Below are 19,767 nucleotides of genomic sequence, written 5' to 3' on the forward strand. Positions count from 1 at the left end.
AATGAATGGCATAGTATTAACATAATTCATTTAGTTAAACTAATTATTGGCACTCATTGGCCAGCTACAAAACATCAAAAGTCATCATTGAAAACAGGAGCTAATGAATGGTATAGTATTAACATAATTCATTTAGTTAAACTAATTATTGGCACTCATTCGCCAGCTACAAAATATCAAAAGTCTCCATTGAAAACAGGAGCTATTGAATGGAATAGTATTACCATAATTCATTTACTTACACTAATTATTGGCACTCAGTGGCCAGTTACAAAACATCAAAAGTCATCATTAAAACAGGAGCTAATGAATGGTATAGTATTAACATAATTCATTTAGTTACACTAATTATTGGCACTCAGTGGCCAGTTACAAAACATCAAAAGTCATCATTGAAAACAGGAACTAATGAATGGTATAGTATTAACATAATTCATTTGGTTACACTAATTATTGGCACTCAGTGGTCAGTTATAAAACATCAAAAGTCATCATTGAAAACAGGAGCTAATGAATGGTATAGTATTAACACAATTCATTTAGTTACACTAATTATTGGCACTCAGTGGCCAGCAAGTATTGAATAGTACAAAACATTGTTCATCATTCAGTATTATTCAGAACTCTCTTAAATGAGTGGCATTATTTGGAACTGGTGATACACACCTCTTTTTTTGTTAGCAATGCATTGCTTTGGGTAATTATAAGGGAAAGCAAGAAGAGAAAAAGAAAAAAATTTGCTTCTGGGTTGTTCCTGTAAATGAAAAATGTGTAACGTCATTCGTCATGAGTCAACTGTAGCAAGGTTGTGACACAACTGGGTAAAAAAAATGCAAGTACTAGTATAGGTTTAACAAGTAACAAGTTTAGTAAGTATCATTAAAAGCTTCTCCTGGAATAAATACAAAATGGATTATTGAGCTGAAAGAAGAAACGCATACTATGCTGGAAAGTAGTGAACTTCGAATTAACAGGTAGTGAAATGTGTATAAAAATATGTTCCATAGCTGTCCTTTCCAAAACCTTCAGTCATCATACCATACGATATAAAACATACTGTCAAAACAAACTGCAACAAATACTTAAATAACTACATAGCATAAATACATAAACTTCAACATCATCCTCATCTGTAAAGAAAAAACTTCATTATCCATATTATCATAACTTCATTATTATCATCACCTGTAAAGAAAAACTTCATTATTCATAGTAGCATATTCATCATTACTCTTCATCAGCATTCATTATCATCTGCAAAAAATCACTTCATTACTCATTACACAACTATTCCTTATCTCTAGCATATTTCATCACTAAAACTAAGATGTGTAGTTCTGTCTGACAGCCTGCATCAATCGCCTTGTATTCTGAAAGAAAAAATTAGCTAAGACCGCTATTCTACGATGTGTATAGTATATTCTTGTTAATGCTTGTTAATTCCGATCCATTTACTCTTCCTCATAAGGTTTTTGTATCTTCTTTCGTCTATTTCGTAGTTGAAATTCCCATTTCTGTTTAATTTATTTCCTTTACGCATCATTTCTTTCTGAAATTGATGAACAAAGATTAATGTCTTGAATTTAAATCATATACCCTCTAAATAATGACTGGTTTATGGTCACATAATTAAGCATACAGCATAACATGACAGAAAACGTAATATGTCAAAAGCATAGACAGTGTTCAAAGGCAAAAATGTACAGAGAATATCACAATGCAGCGGCAAAAAAAATGTAAAACAGTCACGATCTTGAGATGTCATAGGGCAAAAAAAAAAATGTCAAAGTAAACTGGTGTGTGTTATATCTTAACTATTTCACAGTGCATACAAACAAAACATGAAAACAATCGTACATACATAAAAAAAATGGAAAATGTGCACGGTCTGATGTGTAACGACAAGAAAAGCGACCTGCTAACCTTACCTTGCCGGGCACTTGCCAAGAAAAAATATGATAATCATCAATAAGTAGTCACATAAATATAATTGCATAAGTGATCATAAAAATTAGTAAATAGCATTACAGTGTGATAAATCATAAAGTATGTTCACTCAATAAAGGGTTTTATGTTGGATAAGTGGTGGTTTCCTTTCGATTTTCTGGTTCTCAGAGTTTCGACGTGTACAACATTGGGGTGAGGAATGCTGCGAATCCGATATGGTCCTGCGTATAGAAGTACAAATTTACTGCACCTACCTCTTATTCTGCTGGATAAATAGTGTGTACGTACTAATATCTTCCGTCCCACGTGAAAGTCTCGGCGTGTACAAACCTGTTTTTGCTGTCTTCTTCGGCGCTCTGCGGCACGTTTGATGTTGTTTAGAGCAATGTTAATTATTTCATGGTGTCGTAATCGACGAGATGTAGGAAAGTGTACTAATTCTTTAATTTTGTTAGGTGGTTCAGCATTTTTCAGAATAACAGACGGAGATAGCATAGTGGATTCATTTGGTATGGAATTAATTACATCTTGGAAAGAGAATATGTGTGTATCCCAATTAATATGTCTTTTGTGGCAGTATATTCTACACAGTTTACCAATTTCTTTCATTAATCGTTCACAAGGGTTCGAGGAAGCATGGTACCTGGATATATAGATCGGAGAAATGTTTCTAGCTCGTAACATGCGTGTCCATATAGCAGAACGAAATTGTGATCCATTATCGGAAATTATTCTCATCACATGCCCTACATGAAATAGAAAATGTTTTACAAATGCTTTCGAAACAGTTTTAGCAGTAGCATTGCGTAACGGAGTGAAAGTAACAAATTTTGAAGTGAGTTCAACAGCGACAAAGATGTAGCAAAAACCTCTATTAGTTCTCGGAATTGGACCAAAAATGTCTACTGCGGCCATATGTCTTAATTTAATAGGTATAATGGGATATAATGGAGGAATATGTGAAGTTGTGTCTGACTTAGCTTTCTGGCAAATTTTACATGACGCTAAAACTCGTCGTATACGTTTCTCCATGTTGGCAAAATAACAGTTCTGTCTCAGTATAAGAAAACATTTTCTGGCTCCGTAATGTGCATAACTTAAATGAGTATACCATATTAATTTCTTAATCAGTTCGTCAGGAATGCATAATAACCAATTGTTGCTGTCAGGATGAGACCGGCGAAATAGAATGTCATTGCGTACAGTGTAGTGGTTTCTAATCGTAACATTATTCTTATTTTGCCAAAGGTGTTTAATTTCTTTCCACACGTTGTCTTTATTTTGCTCTTTTGCTATGTCCTGTAATGACGACGAAATAAAATTTTCAAATGCAACTTGCTGAATGTACATGACGCTGAAATTTGCTTTGCAGAAGTTGGTTGCTACGTCTTGCTGATTGTTGCTGAGAGAACGCTATAACATTTTGTGTGCCGGGAATGTGAACAATCGTAAAATTAAATTCCTGTAAATAAAGTTTCCATCTGCTTAATCTGTCGTGAGTGAATTTAGCCGAAAGTAAGAATTGTATAGCTCTGTGATCTGTGTAAACGGTGCTATGTCTGCCATAAAGAAAGTGCCGAAATCTCGTAAAAGCCCATACAACACATAATGTTTCCAATTCTGTAACGGAATAATTTCGTTCAGCAGGTGACAGAATGCGACTTGCAAAGGCGATGTTTTTAATTACTGTAGAGCTATCTTCTTCAATTTCCTGAAAAATATGTACGCCTAAAGCGGTGTTAGAACTGTCGGTGGCAATGGAAAAATTTCTGGTAAGATCTGGGTGCGATAAAAGTGGAGCATTCAACAAGGCTTCTTTCAGGTTCATGAATTCAGAATGTGCTTGCTTATCCCAGGACCAAATAGCATTTTTACCTGTTAATTGGCATAATCTAGGTGTGTCTAAAGCAGAGTGATGAATAAATTTGCGAAAAAAGTAAATTAAGCCCAAAAAACTGCGTAATTGCTTCTTCGTTGTAGGAACAGTAATGACACGTAGAGCTTGAAGTTTTTCCGGATCAGGCGCAATGCCTTCTGCTGAAATTACGTGTCCAAGAAATTTTCTGGAAGTTTTGCCAAAGTGCGATTTACTGAGATTAACTGTGAGTCCTTGTGCACGAAAAGTTTGTAACAGTCGTTCAAGGATCATATTGTGTTCAGACCAGTTAGCTTCTGCGATAAGAATGTCATCTACGTACGTCGTGATTCTGTCTTTAAGTTCTGTCGGAAGTATTGTATTCAAACCGCGAATAAAAGCTGCTGAAGAAATAGTTTACCCGAACGGTAATTTACAAAATTGATAACAGTCGCCAAAACAGAGAAAAGCTGTATATTTTGTGCAATTCGGATGAAGTTGAATTTGCCAAAATCCCGATTTCAAATCTAGTGTGGAATAAATAGCTGTACCGTGAAATTTCTGTAGAAGTTCCTCTAGTGTCTGTGGTCGATCCGTTTCACTAATAATTATGTCATTGATGTGACGTGAATCAAGTACGAGGCGAAGTGAGCCATCATTTTTCTTAACAATATGTAGCGGGTTTATGTACGGACTAACTGCAGGTTCTAAAATTCCTTGGTCAAGCATATCCTGCAATTCTTTCTTAACTTGTTCTCTATGGATATACGGAATGGGATAATGTTTAGCTTTAAATGTATCGTGCTGTTTGACTTGAAATTCACACATAAATCCGGACATAGTACCAGGAATGTTGTCAAAAATTTGAGCTTGCTGTAAGAGAATTTCGTGTATTTGCGTGCGTTCGTCGTCTGTATTTGCACTGCTTTGTTTAACTTTATCAGAAATCATCTGTATTACGTCGTAGTCAGCTTCGTCTGGAGTATTATAGTTATGTACGTACGTATCTATGAACAATGTGGAATTATAATCTATGTTACGTGTTGCGGAAATGACCTCTGTACGATTAATTGTTTGTTCTTCCGCAGATAAAGAATGCTGAAATTCTAAAGCCAATTGCACATTTTCATCCTTCAACATTAAATAGGAATTTTGAAAATCAACCATTGCGTCGTGTTGTACAAGAAAATTAGTACCTAAAATAACGTCTGTTGTCAATAAAGGAACAATCCAAAAATTTGAGTGAAATGTGTGACCTGCAATACAAAATGATAAATGTGTCTGTAATTTAACGTCTACTCCTTTACTCGATACTGCTCCTTTTACTTTCGTTTTGCCTAATGGTAAAGTAGGATATGTATTCTCTTTGTTACACTCGTTAAAAGTTTCTTCATTTATTACTGACATAGGTGATCCGGAATCGATTACTGCTGAAAATTTCGATGAACCAATTTTAATTTCGATGACAGGATGTGAAATGGTTTTCTGAATAACTGGTCTTTCCTGTAAAAGAGTGTCTCTGATATCGTCAAAAGTAATTACATTTTCGTGAACAATATTCTGCGTGTCTAAGGTAGTGCTTGTGTTACTGGAAGATGCGATCTGTACAGTATCTAGTCAAATTCTATCTGATGTGTTATTATTTTCTGGAGGATGTTGTGGCATTTCTACTATTTGAACTGTTCTATTACTTCTTCCAGACGTATTACGCTCTGGATGATACCTACTGTCGGGTTCATCCATGAGAATAGGTTCTTGTGGATAATTTTGCTGTTGGTATGACCGACTGTTGTTAAATGTACGCTGAAAATTGTCCTCATTATTTTTACGTCTGTCGTAATAGTCATTCCTATACGGTGCATTGCGATAGGAATTGAAGTAGTGTGTTTTCTGCACGTAATTATTTCCTTGCCGGCGTGCGTTACTATTTGTTGCAGTTGGGACTATACGTCCACGCGGCGAAACATTAAAGTTAGGTTGACCTTGTGTACTACATTGTTGGTTAGGTATGCTAACCGGCTGGTTTTGTTGCTGTTGTTGTGAAAAACCTCTATTGTTACTAAAATGTGGCTCCTGTTGCTGAAAATTTTGACGATATTGATAATCAAAATTTTGTCTGCTATTAAAGTTCTGGTGGTTGTCGTTCCTAAAGCGTCTGTTACCTTTCCTATTGAAATTACGTGTCTGATCATAATTGCTGTACGTTTGTTGCCCTTGGTTGTTATACGAAAAATTTTTGTTTACGAAAGAATAATCTGATTGCTGCACTTCTAAAAGCTGCAGCAGATCCCCGAATGCCGAAATGTTTTCTTTTTGCTGACCCGTCAGAAGTGACACTCTTAATGACCGTGGTAATTTAGAAATGCATAATTGTATGAGTGCAGATTCACTGTACGGTTCACTTAAGTACTGGTTTTGTTGGACCATGTGCTCAAAAAATTGCGTGACACTGGGAAAATTTGTATTTTCATAATTTGGCAAACTAATTAGTTGATCTTTAATTCCGTGCTGTGTCGTCTTCGACCAGTACGCTGACAGAAAAGCATTCTGAAATTCTTCTACTGAGTAGCATTGTCTCGCGATCGGTCTCATACGAGTTGCCGGTTCGCCTTCCAAAAAACTGCAGATAAATTCAAGTTTATGTGTTACGGGCCAAGTCGGTGGAAAAGCAAAGCTAAACTGTTGTATCCAATCCAGTGGGTGAATCTGTGTTCTGTCATTTTTAAACACTTTAAATTTTCTCACTGATAGAAAATGTTTGTAATCGAAATTATCGTCTCTGTATGACAGAACGGGTTCTGTATTGTAAGAGAATCTATTTGTTTGTGTCTGTTCTGAATCTAAATCCCGTACTCTCTGTAGATTACCCATATTATACACGCTGCGTGAGTCTGACAAATGTTCACGAAGTGGCGTCTGCTGTGATGTGTTAAACGCTGAAACATTTTTTATCTCTGTTACCTCTTGCTGTAAACTTGACAATTTTCTACGCAACGTGTTATTAGACGAATCAATCTCATTAATTGTATGCTGAAGATTTTGAAATTCAGGTGTTTGATTAAATGAAACCGGTGGAGTATCGCCTGATTTGCTGTCATTATTACTTTCAATAGCGTCAATACGACTGGCCAATTCATCACATTTTTCAGTCAGTATTTTCACCTGATCATCGCTTTTAGTGTCAGAAGTATTAATCTGTTTTTGTAATTTACGTGTGGTTTCGTTCAATTTTTTAACGTCAGCTTTGATGACATCGCAATCCCGTGTTATTTCTAATTGTTCAAATCTGTCTGTCACTGTCTGAATATCTGCTGTGTGTGTATCTGTTTTTGATTTAAGATCAGAAATTTCATCACGTAATTCCGTGTTCAACTGTTCGATGGTATTAATTTTGTCGGACACTGTAGCAATATTGTTGTCTACGTATGTTTTTGCTTTCGCAAACATTTTACGTTTGTCTTCCTGTCTCTGTGCAGTGATTGTTTCCATTACTTGACGTTTTACTTTATTTTGATCCTGAATAAATTTGCGGAAACGCGTATCACTGTTTTGTATGTGAAGATTAAAACGTTCGTCAATCTGTGTGTTCTGTTGCTCGAATTTCGCGTCTATCTTTGCATCCATTGTCCACAAAAGTTCTGCTGTCATTGCTTTAAACTCGTCGCGTAATTGTGTAGCTTTTTCAGAGCATTCTTTAGCGACTCCGCTAATTTCGTCTCTGAGTGTTTCTGTTGCAGCTGTTTGCAATTCCCTTAATTCCTGAGCGACAGACTTAATTTCTTCGCAACTTTTTCTTGAACAAGCCTCAATTTCCTCGCGTAACTGTTCCTTAGTGTCATGGCACTGCGCGGCAACGGCTCTAATTTGTTCACTAAGCTGCCTGGAATTGTTGTCTAATTTTTCATTTAACTGTCAGGAATTGTTGTCTAATTTTTCATTGAACTGTTTGATATCTTCACTCTGTTGTCTGACCTGTTCACTAAGTTGTTTGTTATCTTCTTTAAGGTCGTCTTGTTTTTTACCCCGTTGTAGCAATATTGCCATAATTTGATCAAATCTAAAATGAATATCTCTATTCTCTTTACTGTGTGATGGAGTGTCTGCAATTGTCACATTTTGTGTATCCATTTGGACATTCTGTAATCTACCAGAAGGTTTGCCAGTCGGATGTACACTGTCAGTCACTATTTCGGAATTAAATGAATCCGTCGTACTTTCAATACACTGTCCATTTTCATTAGATAAATTTGTCTGTACGTTATTTAAATTTACCAAACCGGTTGTGTTAAGCTGGGCAGCGCTCATTACAACAGAGCGCCCCGCGTCATCAATTGTCGTCAAATTAACAGAGGAGACAATTGAGTTCGCTTGTTCATCATTAAGGTAAAAGTCATCATTAAAGGTTGGAACGCACTGATTGTTAGTGAACGCAGGATTGTTATCATCACACTGTGTGTCACAATTACTATGGATCACGTTGTTTAAGTCAGTAATTTCATTCATAATACCTCGCGATACACTATTCACAGTCTTTCGCGGCATTTTTACAATGGTCAAAATTATTCACAAAATAAATAAGCACAATGCAAAAAGCAACAAACACAAATACAACAGAGCAAAGAATTGCCGATGATCTGAAGAAAGAAATTCACAAAATTAGTAAAAGCGTTGTGCCAAATGCTAATTATATTTAAGCAAATAAGAGCAGATATCTGACTGTTTCTTAGAAGATTCCCAAAGAAATACGATCCTGGACTGGATGTCGCCAAGTGTAACCTCCCCAGAGAAATTTGAAAGACAATATTTAAATGTTAACGAGAATAGAACCTAGTGTAAGCTCCCAGCAAATAAAATAATTTATTGACAATGACAATTAAATGAAAAATAGCAATCTGAACCAAGTGTAAGCTGCCCACAAAAAGTAAGACAATTCAATGATAATGAAATCTCAGTGACAATGAAAACGCAAATAGACCGAAATGTCGATCTTAGGTCCTGTCAAATAATTAAACTCAAATTCTTACCTCAGTAAAACTGCATCTGCTCTTATTTTTCGCCATAGCTTGGAGGAAATGCATCGCAAATATTCTTTGAACTTACGTAAATTTTTCTTTAAGAAAATGCATGGGAAACTTTCTTTCAAAAAAATGTTTGTTTTGTTAAAATGCTTGGTTTGAAAACAAAATTATTATTGGGGCGATTCTTGAACAAATTAATTACACTTAAGATGCATTACATTATCAGATGAGCGCAATGCTGCTTCATTACCTTATTTAAAAAATATACCTCGTCCTGAATCTTGACCAGAGGCCCATGTCGACGCCCGCCGACTCCTCGCACTCAGCTGCGACTGTCTCTCGCGCGCTACTACCACAGACTATGTCATCTCGTATGCGCTACTACTCTCGAACTGAACAGTCGCGCGGTCAAGCGCAGACTAGCCACGATAAATAGCTCTCTGGTCAGAGATTCTGTCATGCCTCGCCATCGCTGCTACATAACATACGTGTTTCAGTATCCTGGAAGCTATCGTGTCTGTCATCGGTCATAAATGGCTGTAATGGTTAAGGTGAGAATCCATGTATATATTGACGTGGGCGCGTTGCAAAATGTTCAACGATCTGAATTTGTTGATACGAGCCTCTATGCGGAATCAGCGTAAGGCCGCCGTAGGTTGTATTTCGATGGAGCAATATTCCTAAACATTTGAGCATTGGGACCTGTGTCAGGGGTACATCCAGTTCAGCAGGCATGCCTCGTCCCACCTCCAAGTAGCGTGATTTCCGGAGGTTGATCACACTACCTGCCGCCGCCCCATATTGTTGGAGCCAGGAAAGCGCCGTTTGTATATCGTCACCAGGCCTTGCTAAGAACATTACATCACCGGCGTGTGCACCGCTTCTAAGGATAACGGAGCGGAGGCTAAGTGCTTCAAAGCGTCTCTGCAGTATGTGAAGAGCTGGTTCGAATGCAATCGCGAATAAAGTGGCAGAAAGAGGACACCCCTATCTGACGGACCTGTTGACATGGACGGGGGCGGACCGATAGCCGTTTACCATAATCCTCGTGACAGCCCCATGGATCAAACGAAGCACAACAGACATCGTCATGCGCGGGATACGGATGTGTGCCGTAACTGCTCGCAGGAAACCATGTTCGACGCCATTGAAAGCGTGGTCAAAATCCAGCGCAACAAGAGCGCCACGGAGGTGTGCATTAGCGCGACCACGTCTCTATAGGTGCTTAAAGTCGCAAACACGTCAATGTCGCCTCCGAGGCTAGTTTGATCACTGTGAATGGCCGCCATTACCGTAGGTTTGAGCCTCTCACGAAGAATGTTGTCAACAGCTTGTAGTCGGTGTTTAGCATTGTCAAAGGTCGGAAATCAAGTGGACGATAGCCTCCTCCAGGTTTGGGAACCGGAATCAAGAGACCCTAAGTGAATTCAGGTGCAACTTGAAAATCGGTTTTCAGGATTTCTCTGCACATCCTGACCCACATTGGGCCCATACGATCAGAAATCCTTTCGTAAAATTCAAGAGGAATCCGTTAGGGCTTGGCGGTTTGATGGGAGCACCGCCAACATACCCTTTCATAGTTCTTCCAAAGTCAGCTCCGACAATAGCGTAGCATCATCTTGTGCGTTCCGAAAGAGGGGAAGATCAGATAAGACTTCGATGACTCATACATCCATTTTGTACTCTCGCTTGTAGAGAAGTGTATATGACTGTGTGAACGCTCGGACGATTTCCATTTTTGTCTCAGCTCGTCGTCCATCCTCCGTCTCGACCTCCGCAATGAGCTGCCTCTTGCGTCTACATGGTAGAGGGAAGGTCGTTCTCCACTAACATCATCAGTTGTCCTCGCTCTCACCCGCACACCAGCGAGACGTACGGCGGTGATACGTAGCAACTGTACCTTGACGTGGTGTTCTGCTGATTGTCGTTCCGGCGACGGCGGTTGCACAGCCAGTTCGCGGAGCGCATTGTAGTAGAAATCAGTGGTCGCAGTATACCAGCGCGTTCTATCTCGTCCATAGGTGGCTAATGTTCGGCACAAGATGGGTTTGACACACCGTAACCACTACTGAAGTACGGAGCCTTAGGCGCATAATCGTCGGCTGCATTTGCTCCATGTGGGTTCAACTTCCCGTCTGCAATTTACGTCAGAAAGAAGGGCCACATTGAGGCGCCACGGACCACTACTTCGTAGGACGCGTTTGCGGAAGAGGATGATCCGTGAACGATGCTGGCTACATCTCTGCGTCGACAACTGGCGTTCGCAGGCCGCATTTGACGTAGACTCGATCCAAACGGCTACCGGAATGACTAGTAAAGCAGGTGTATGCCTTTCGGTAGCCGTGTCGTATGACCCAAGTGCACGACAGAGCCAAGTCCTTTACAAGTACGTGAAGTGCTGGGCAGGTGGTATAGTGCGGCACTTTGCCGGGTGGTCTGAGCACACAATTGAAATCTCTGCCTTCTACGATGTGCTCGGCATTGCCCTGGAAGAGCAGAGCTACGTCTTCGGCAAGAAAGGTGCGGCGTTCTATCCTACTGTCGGTGCTGGAAGGAGCATACAGGTACACTAGACGATCTTTACCAACCGCGAGTGCGACCCCTCGGGCCGAAGATAAATAGGATACGTCAGTTGCCATAATCCCTTCCCTCAGCGGAATAGCCGTACCTCCTCCAGCCACATATACGTAGGTATCGATACAGAGTCCTGATCGGACTTCTTGAAGGAAAACAACATCCAGATGCGCAGTTCGTAAGGTATCTTGCAGCATACGGGTTTTGAGAGCAGAAGTAACGCCGTTAACATTGATCGTGGCGAGTGTAAAGGCTAACAGACAAGAGGGAGATATACAAGCAGGAACGCTCTTCACTTACTTTCTTTAAAAAAAAGGAAAAAGAGAAAAAAACATATTACAATCGATCACAACCAGCCACAGACTGCCGCTCTATCTCTGAAATATGGTTTATGAAATAATAATTACATTTCACAAAATTAATTTACATAAGTTATTTGACTTCGAAGTTATTTACAGTAAATAAACAGATAAGGCACATTTTTGTTCTTTCCTTCGTTTTTGCGATATTAAATTGACATGAAATTACGTGGGTCTGTCCATGTAATGCTTCATTCGACCCCACAAAAAAATGAAGCTATTTCGCTTACAAACTGCCTTCGAGGCTTTGTCACATAAATTGAGAAATGTTTATATCTGTTTTTGTGTAGTTGAAAATGACATAAATTCGGCGCTACAGTTGTTCATACAACATGTTTGAGCATTTAAAATTGTATGTATACATAAACTGTTGTTTCAATACATTCACATAAATGACAACTAAAAATGTATTTACATATGCACATATACAGGTAAATAAAACATTACATTAGTTATATACAGGGTGTTTCAAAAATGACCGGTATATTTGAAACGGCAATAAAAACTAAACGAGCAGCGACAGAGATACACCGTTTGTTGAAATATGCTTGGGACAACAGTACATTTTGAGGCGGACAAACTTTCGAAATTACAGTAGTTACAATTTTCAACAACAGATGGCGCTACAAGTGATGTGAAAGATATAGAAGACAACGCAGTCTGTGGGTGCGCCATTCTGTACGTCGTCTTTCTGCGTAAGCGTGTGCTGTTCACAACGTGCAAGTGTGCTGTGGACAACATGGTTTATTCCTTAGAACAGAGGATTTTTCTGGTGTTGGAATTCCACCGCCTAGAACACAGTGTTGTTGCAACAAGACGAAGTTTTCAACGGAGGTTTAATGTAACCAAAGGACAGAAAAGCGATACAATAAAGGATCTGTTTGAAAAATTTCAACGGACTGGGAACGTGTCGGATGAACGTGCTGGAAAGGTAGGGCGACCGCGTACGGCAACCACAGAGGGCAACGCGCAGCTAGTGCAGCAGGTGATCCAACAGCGGCCTCGGGTTTCCGTTCGCCGTGTTGCAGCTGCGGTCCAAATGACGCCAACGTCCACGTATCGTCTCATGCGCCAGAGTTTACACCTCTATCCATACAAAATTCAAACGCGGCAACCCCTCAGCGCCGCTACCATTGCTGCACGAGAGGCATTCGCTAACGATATAGTGCACAGGATTGATGACGGCGATATGCATGTGGGCAGCATTTGGTTTACTGACGAAGCTTATTTTTACCTGGACGGCTTCGTCAATAAACAGAACTGGCGCATATGGGGAACCGAAAAGCCCCATGTTGCAGTCCCGTCGTCCCTGCACCCTCAAAAAGTACTGGTATGGGCCGCCATTTCTTCCAAAGGAATCATTGGCCCATTTTTCAGATCCGAAACGATTACTGCATCACGCTATCTGGACATTCTTCGTGAATTTGTGGCGGTACAAACTGCCTTAGACGACAATGCGAACACCTCGTGCTTTATGCAAGATGGTGCCCGGCCACATCGCACGGCCGACGTCTTTAATTTCCTGAATGAATATTTCGATGATCGTGTGATTGCTTTGGGCTATCCGAAACATACAGGAGGCGGCGAGGATTGGCCTCCCTATTCGCCAGACATGAACCCCTGTGACTTCTTTCTGTGGGGACACTTGAAAGACCAGGTGTACCGCCAGAATCCAGAAACAATTGAACAGCTGAAGCAGTACATCTCATCTGCATGTGAAGCCATTCCGCCAGACACGTTGTCAAAGGTTTCGGGTAATTTCATTCAGAGACTACGCCATATTATTGCTACGCATGGTGGATATGTGGAAAATATCGTACTATAGAGTTTCCCAGACCGCAGCGCCATCTGTTGTTGACAATTGTAACTACTGTAATGTCGAAAGTTTGTCTGCCTGAAAATGTACTGTTGTCCCAAGCATATTGCAACAAACGGTGTATTTCCATCGCTGCTCGTTTAGTTTTTATTACCGTTTCAAATATACCGGTCATTTTTGAAACACCCTGTAAATCGGAATGCAGCAAATTAGAGGAGAAAAGATATATAGTAGAATGATAAAGGTTTTGCATGGACTGGCATGTTTTATAGATTTTAGTTGTTTGATTATGGTCTCTTTATTTGTTGATTGATGTAGATAGCTATGGTTTTTATTTTATACAATGTTATGTAGACTCATCTTCCTCATGGTATGGATTTAAAAAGTTTTGATGACATCTTGAACATCGATTGTTGTAGGTGTGGGCCCTTAGAATTTCGGCAATATAAGTATATATAGTGTCTTGTTGTCTCGTTGTCTTGCTGATGTGTGGAATTGCAAAGCTTTGTTGTTGCCTCGATGTTCAGAGGTTGTAGATGTGAAGCAGTAGAATTTCGACGATATGAGTTTACATAATGTGATGTTGACTCGTATTTTTACTGCTAGATGGAATTACAAAGGATTGTAATTGTGTTTTGCCGCTTGCCGATCCCAGACGTGGGCATGCGTAGCTTTAAGGAGCGGCAGGTGCCCCGCCCCCTTCTGATGCAATTTTTACATCTGCATCACTCCAGCACGTTCCTGGCTCAGCTGAAAGCTTTCTGTGACATTTGACTCTCACGGCAGTCTTGTCGAGTAACGAGCAAATGCAGTGTCGCCAAATCGTTCACCAGGGTCCGAGACTGTTTATGGGAAAAATAAAATAGCAGTATCAGATGTTTGATAGTTGCTGCAAAACGCTAAGCTGGCCATACTGTAATTGTTAACTGACTGTTTATCTGCGTAAAGTCCACTCGAAGTTAGTTTATGGATCACCATTTAGATGTTTGTGTAATCTAATGTTGTTCATTTTTCTAAATATAGGAAACCTTGCGCCCGGGGCTAGTTAGACCAGGAAGCACGAACAAAAGTTTGTTTGTTCACCTAAGTAGGAGTTCGCTTTCCACGTTTCATATGTTGCAGTAATCCAACATTTACAGTCACACATGAGTGTGTTATGTGTTCATTAAGTCACTCGCGCGCGTTAACAGTTTTAAATTTAAAACACACACTGCATCCTAACAATTAGTCTCTACAGCACTCTACAGTGTTGTCGGCTGCAGAACTGCCCGGCGAACTTTTGTGGAAGCAATACGTTTGCATATGTACTAGTGTTTTATGAATTGTGTCTGTGTTTGCTAGCATTCCGTCGATACAAGGATACTGTGTATACCATTTGTCTCTTCGTGTCACAGTTGGGCGAAGGTGAGTATCGCAATGTTAGTAATACTCCCGCTTGTTTCAGTAAGGCAGTTGATAGGCACATTTAAGTGTCTCTGATAATCTGTTGAGCATTCCGAAGATGCGTTTTCTCGGTTATTTAGTCCGTGCAATAGAACTTACGCAGTTGTTTGAAGAGAATTTAGTCTCGTCGTTGCATTACTTCGTGTCTCGAAACTATGATATTTACCAATAACAAAACTTACAATTTGTTTGCTCTGGTTTTGACATATTCATGTTCTCCCGTATGTGGTCGTACGTTCAGATACCCTTTCTTGCTCCACTATCTTACACATTTAACTAGTTCGGGAGTAAAAGATTAGAATCCAGATTTGTGTAGCATCACCAATTACGTGACACAGAGCTCCTAACTTTAGAAGACGGATATTTAATTAACAAAGCGCGATCAAAACACGAATGACACAAACGGTCATGGCAAAGAATCAAATCCTAATAGAGATTTCATCTTTCACGTAAATAAGCTTATTAATCTTCACCTAGATACCATGACATAAATGCACATATGAGAAGAATGCAATAAATACACAAAGAAAAATACCGTGGCATCTTATTTGTAATAAAAACCATAAAAATGAGAACAAGTAATACATTTTGTATCCTAAATATAACATTTGATTGTTAGCTTCTAAAACTAACGACGAAATTCCATACATACTGTGCTACATTTTCATGTAAACATACTCTTATTTGGAATCTGCATTTTACAGAAGTCTTTGGTTTTGTTTCGTGCATAGCAGTGTCTGACATATTCTGGGTTTCTCTCGTTAGTCCCAGGTTTGTCTAAATTCTTTCATCTGATAAGAATAAAAGTTTTGCATCTAAGTTAATGTTCATGATATTTAAAGATTTAAAGATTTTCAGCTTTCTGTTGACGAGGCACAGTTCGTCAATTGGAAAAGACATACAATCTTTTACACATTACAAGTAGCAGTAACTTGTCAATTTATGACAGCAAGAGATAATGTAAGAAAAAAATATGATACACACATAGATGACAAAATCCTTATATAAGAACAGATTATTGACAAGTTTTTCAAAATGCTTTAAAATATATCTTTACTGGATAAATCTTTTCAAATTGCGATGTTGATACAATCTTTTGATCTTGTTTCTATTTGGATATATCAGCACTTTCTAGATGCCTCAAATATTGCCACCTGCCAAAACGATGATCTGAAATCGATCGCGGATAGATATTTTACTCCCTGTAACTTTTGAAATTGTTCTTCCAAAACTTCATGTCGGGTTCTCACGGGTACGCTAATTTTGTTTATGTTTCAGACGTCAAGTGCAAGATGCCCCCCTCCAGCTGCTTTATTTACTGCTATAAGATGACATGGATGTTTTTGCAATATTCCAGGCAAGCATGTTTTGTATTTCCCGTTTGACTTCCTCCCTTTCACTTGAAAGTGTTTCATGTGGAACAACATTCTTTTATGACTCCAGGTTTACAAGAAAACACATTTACAAAAGATAGTAACAAATCAGACAGTTCAGCTTCTGCTGTTCGCTAACGTACTCCGATTCTCGTGTCTTAGCGAAGATCTTGTTACAATCAAGTAAATCATAATTTACTTGATTAGACACGGGCATGTCATGACCATAGCAGTAAGATGATTGTCTGCTCACAACATCTTGCTGCCTATAATCTTCAGTTTAAGGTTCTGGCTTTATTTGTCTTGACGTGCCTTACTGTGCAACTAATTCAAAATAAACTCTCAGCATCCAACACTTATTAGGCAGGTTTCTCTCCAGAAGTCGATCTTTGCTTCCCCCCTTCATAGAAATTCCGTACCTAACAGGCAGGACATAGACAAGCCCTTAACGATGAGAAACGTGCATTCTATAGCTCCACATTCAAATAATTCTTCTTCAATCTGCGCCTGCTGTTCAGTCCTTCGAGTCTGTGCACCAGTGGCTTCATAGACACCATTACGCACAGGTGAAGTCGGAACCTTTCTGCTCTCACATGTTGTTGTTGTTGTGGTCTTCAGTCCTGAGACTGGTTTGATGCAGCTCTCCATGCTACTCTATCCTGTGCAAGCTTTTTCATCTCCCAGTACCTACTGCAACCTACATCCTTCTGAATCTGCTTAGTGTATTCATCTCTTGGTCTCCCTCTACGATTTTTACCCTCCACGCTGCCCTCCAATACTAAATTGGTGATCCCTTGATGCCTCAGAACGTGTCCTACCAACCGATCCCTTCTTCTGGTCAAGTTGTGCCACAAACTTCTCTTCTCCCCAATCCTATTCAATACTTCCTCATTAGTTATGTGATCTACCCATCTAATCTTCAGCATTCTTCTGTAGCACCACATTTCGAAAGCTTCTATTCTCTTCTTGTCCAAACTATTTATCGTCCATGTTTCACTTCCATACATGGCTACACTCCATACGAATACTTTCAGAAATGACTTCCTGACACTTAAATCAATACTGGATGTTAACAAATTTCTCTTCTTCAGAAACGCTTTCCTTGCCATTGCCAGCCTACATTTTATATCCTCTCTACTTCGACCATCATCAGTTATTTTGCTCCCCAAATAGCAAAACTCCTTTACTACTTTAAGTGTCTCATTTCCTAATCTAATTCCCTCAGCATCACCCGACTTAATTAGACTACATTCCATTATCCTTGTTTTGCTTTTGTTGATGTTCATCTTATATCCTCCTTTCAAGACACTGTCCATTCCGTTCAACTGCTCTTCCAAGTCCTTTGCTGTCTCTGACAGAATTACAATGTCATCGGCGAACCTCAAAGTTTTTATTTCTTCTCCATGAATTTTAATACCTACTCCGAATTTTTCTTTTGTTTCCTTTACTGCTTGCTCAATATACAGATTGAACAACATCGGGGAGAGGCTACAACCCTGTCTTACTCCCGTCCCAACAACTGCTTCCCTTTCATGTCCCTCGACTCTTATAACTGCCATCTGGTTTCTGTACAAATTGTAAATAGCCTTTCGCTCCCTGTATTTTACCCCTGCCACCTTTAGAATTTGAAAGAGAGTATTCCAGTCAACATTGTCAAAAGCTTTCTCTAAGTCTACAAATGCTAGAAACGTAGGTTTGCCTTTCCTTAATCTTTCTTCTAAGATAAGTCGTAAGGTCAGTATTGCCTCACGTGTTCCAGTGTTTCTACGGAATCCAAACTGATCTTCCCCGAGGTTGGCTTCTACTAGTTTTTCCATTCGTCTATAACGAATTCGTGTTAGTATTTTGCAGCTGTGACTTATTAAGTTGATAGTTCGGTAATTTTCACATCTGTCAACACCTGCTTTCTTTGGGATTGGAATTATTATATTCTTCTTGAAGTCTGAGGGTATTTCGCCTGTTTCATACATCTTGCTCACCAGATGGTAGAGTTTTGTCACGACTGGCTCTCCCACGGCCGTCAGTAGTTCCAATGGAATATTGTCTACTCCTGGGGCCTTGTTTCGACTCAGGTCTTTCAGTGCTCTGTCAAACTCTTCACGCAGTATCGTATCTCCCATTTCATATTCATCTACATCCTCTTCCATTTCCATAATATTGTCCTCAAGTACATCGCCCTTGTATAGACCCTCTATATACTCCTTCCACCTTTCTGCTTTCCCTTCTTTGCTTAGAACTGGGTTTCCATCTGAGCTCTTGATATTCATACAAGTGTTTCTCCTTTCTCCAAAGGTCTCTTTAATTTTCCTGTAGGCGGTATCTATCTTACCCCTAGTGAGATAGGCCTCTACATCCTTACATTTATCCTCTAGCCATCCCTGCTTAGCCCTTTTGCACTTCCTGTCGATCTCATTTTTGAGACGTTTGTATTCCTTTTTGCCTGTTTCACTCACTGCATTTTTATATTTTCTCCTTGCATCAATCAAATTCAATATTTCTTCTGTTACCCAAGGATTTCTACTAGCCCTCGTCTTTTTACCTACTTGATCCTCTGCTGCCTTCACTACTTCATCCCTCAAAGCTACCCATTCTTCTTCTACTGTATTTATTTCCCCCATTCCTGTCAATTGCTCCCTTATGCTCTCCCTGAATCTCTGTACAACCTCTGGTTCTTTTAGTTTATCCAGGTCCCATCTCCTTAAATTCCCACCTTTTTGCAGTTTCTTCAGTTTTAATCTACAGGTCATAACCAATAGATTGTGGTCAGAGTCCACATCTGCCCCTGGAAATGTCTTACAATTTAAAACCTGGTTCCTAAATCTCTGTCTTACCATGATATAATCTATCTGATACCTTTTAGTATCTTCAGGGTTCTTCCATGTATACAACCTTCTTTCATGATTCTTAAACCAAGTGTTAGCTATGATTATGTTGTGCTCTGTGCAAAATTCTACCAGGCGGCTTCCTCTTTCATTTCTGTCCCCCAATCCATATTCACCTACTATGTATCCTTCTCTCCCTTTTCCTACACTCGAATTCCAGTCACTCATGACTATTAAATTTTCGTCTCCCTTCACAATCTGAATAATTTCTTTTATTTCATCATACATTTCTTCAATTTCTTCGTCATCTGCAGAGCTAGTTGGCATATAAACTTGTACTACTGTAGTAGGTGTGGGCTTCGTATCTATCTTGGCCACAATAATGCGTTCACTATGCTGTTTGTAGTAGCTTACCCGCATTCCTATTTTCCTATTCATTATTAAACCTACTCCTGCATTACCCCTATTTGATTTTGTGTTTATAACCCTGTAGTCACCTGACCAGAAGTCTTGTTCCTCCTGCCACCGAACTTCACTAATTCCCACTATATCTAACTTCA

General features: G+C 39.4%; 1 protein-coding gene across 1 annotated transcript in view; it reads right to left on the bottom strand.

Annotated features, from left to right (window-relative positions):
* Positions 1-19,767, bottom strand: part of LOC124794300 (translation initiation factor IF-2-like) — a 148,136-nt gene that overhangs the window by 121,804 nt on the left and 6,565 nt on the right. The gene's annotated exons all lie outside the window — the stretch shown is intronic.

Source organism: Schistocerca piceifrons, chromosome 1, assembly GCF_021461385.2.
Source record: "Schistocerca piceifrons isolate TAMUIC-IGC-003096 chromosome 1, iqSchPice1.1, whole genome shotgun sequence".
In the NCBI taxonomy this organism is placed as follows: Eukaryota; Metazoa; Arthropoda; class Insecta; order Orthoptera; family Acrididae; genus Schistocerca; species Schistocerca piceifrons.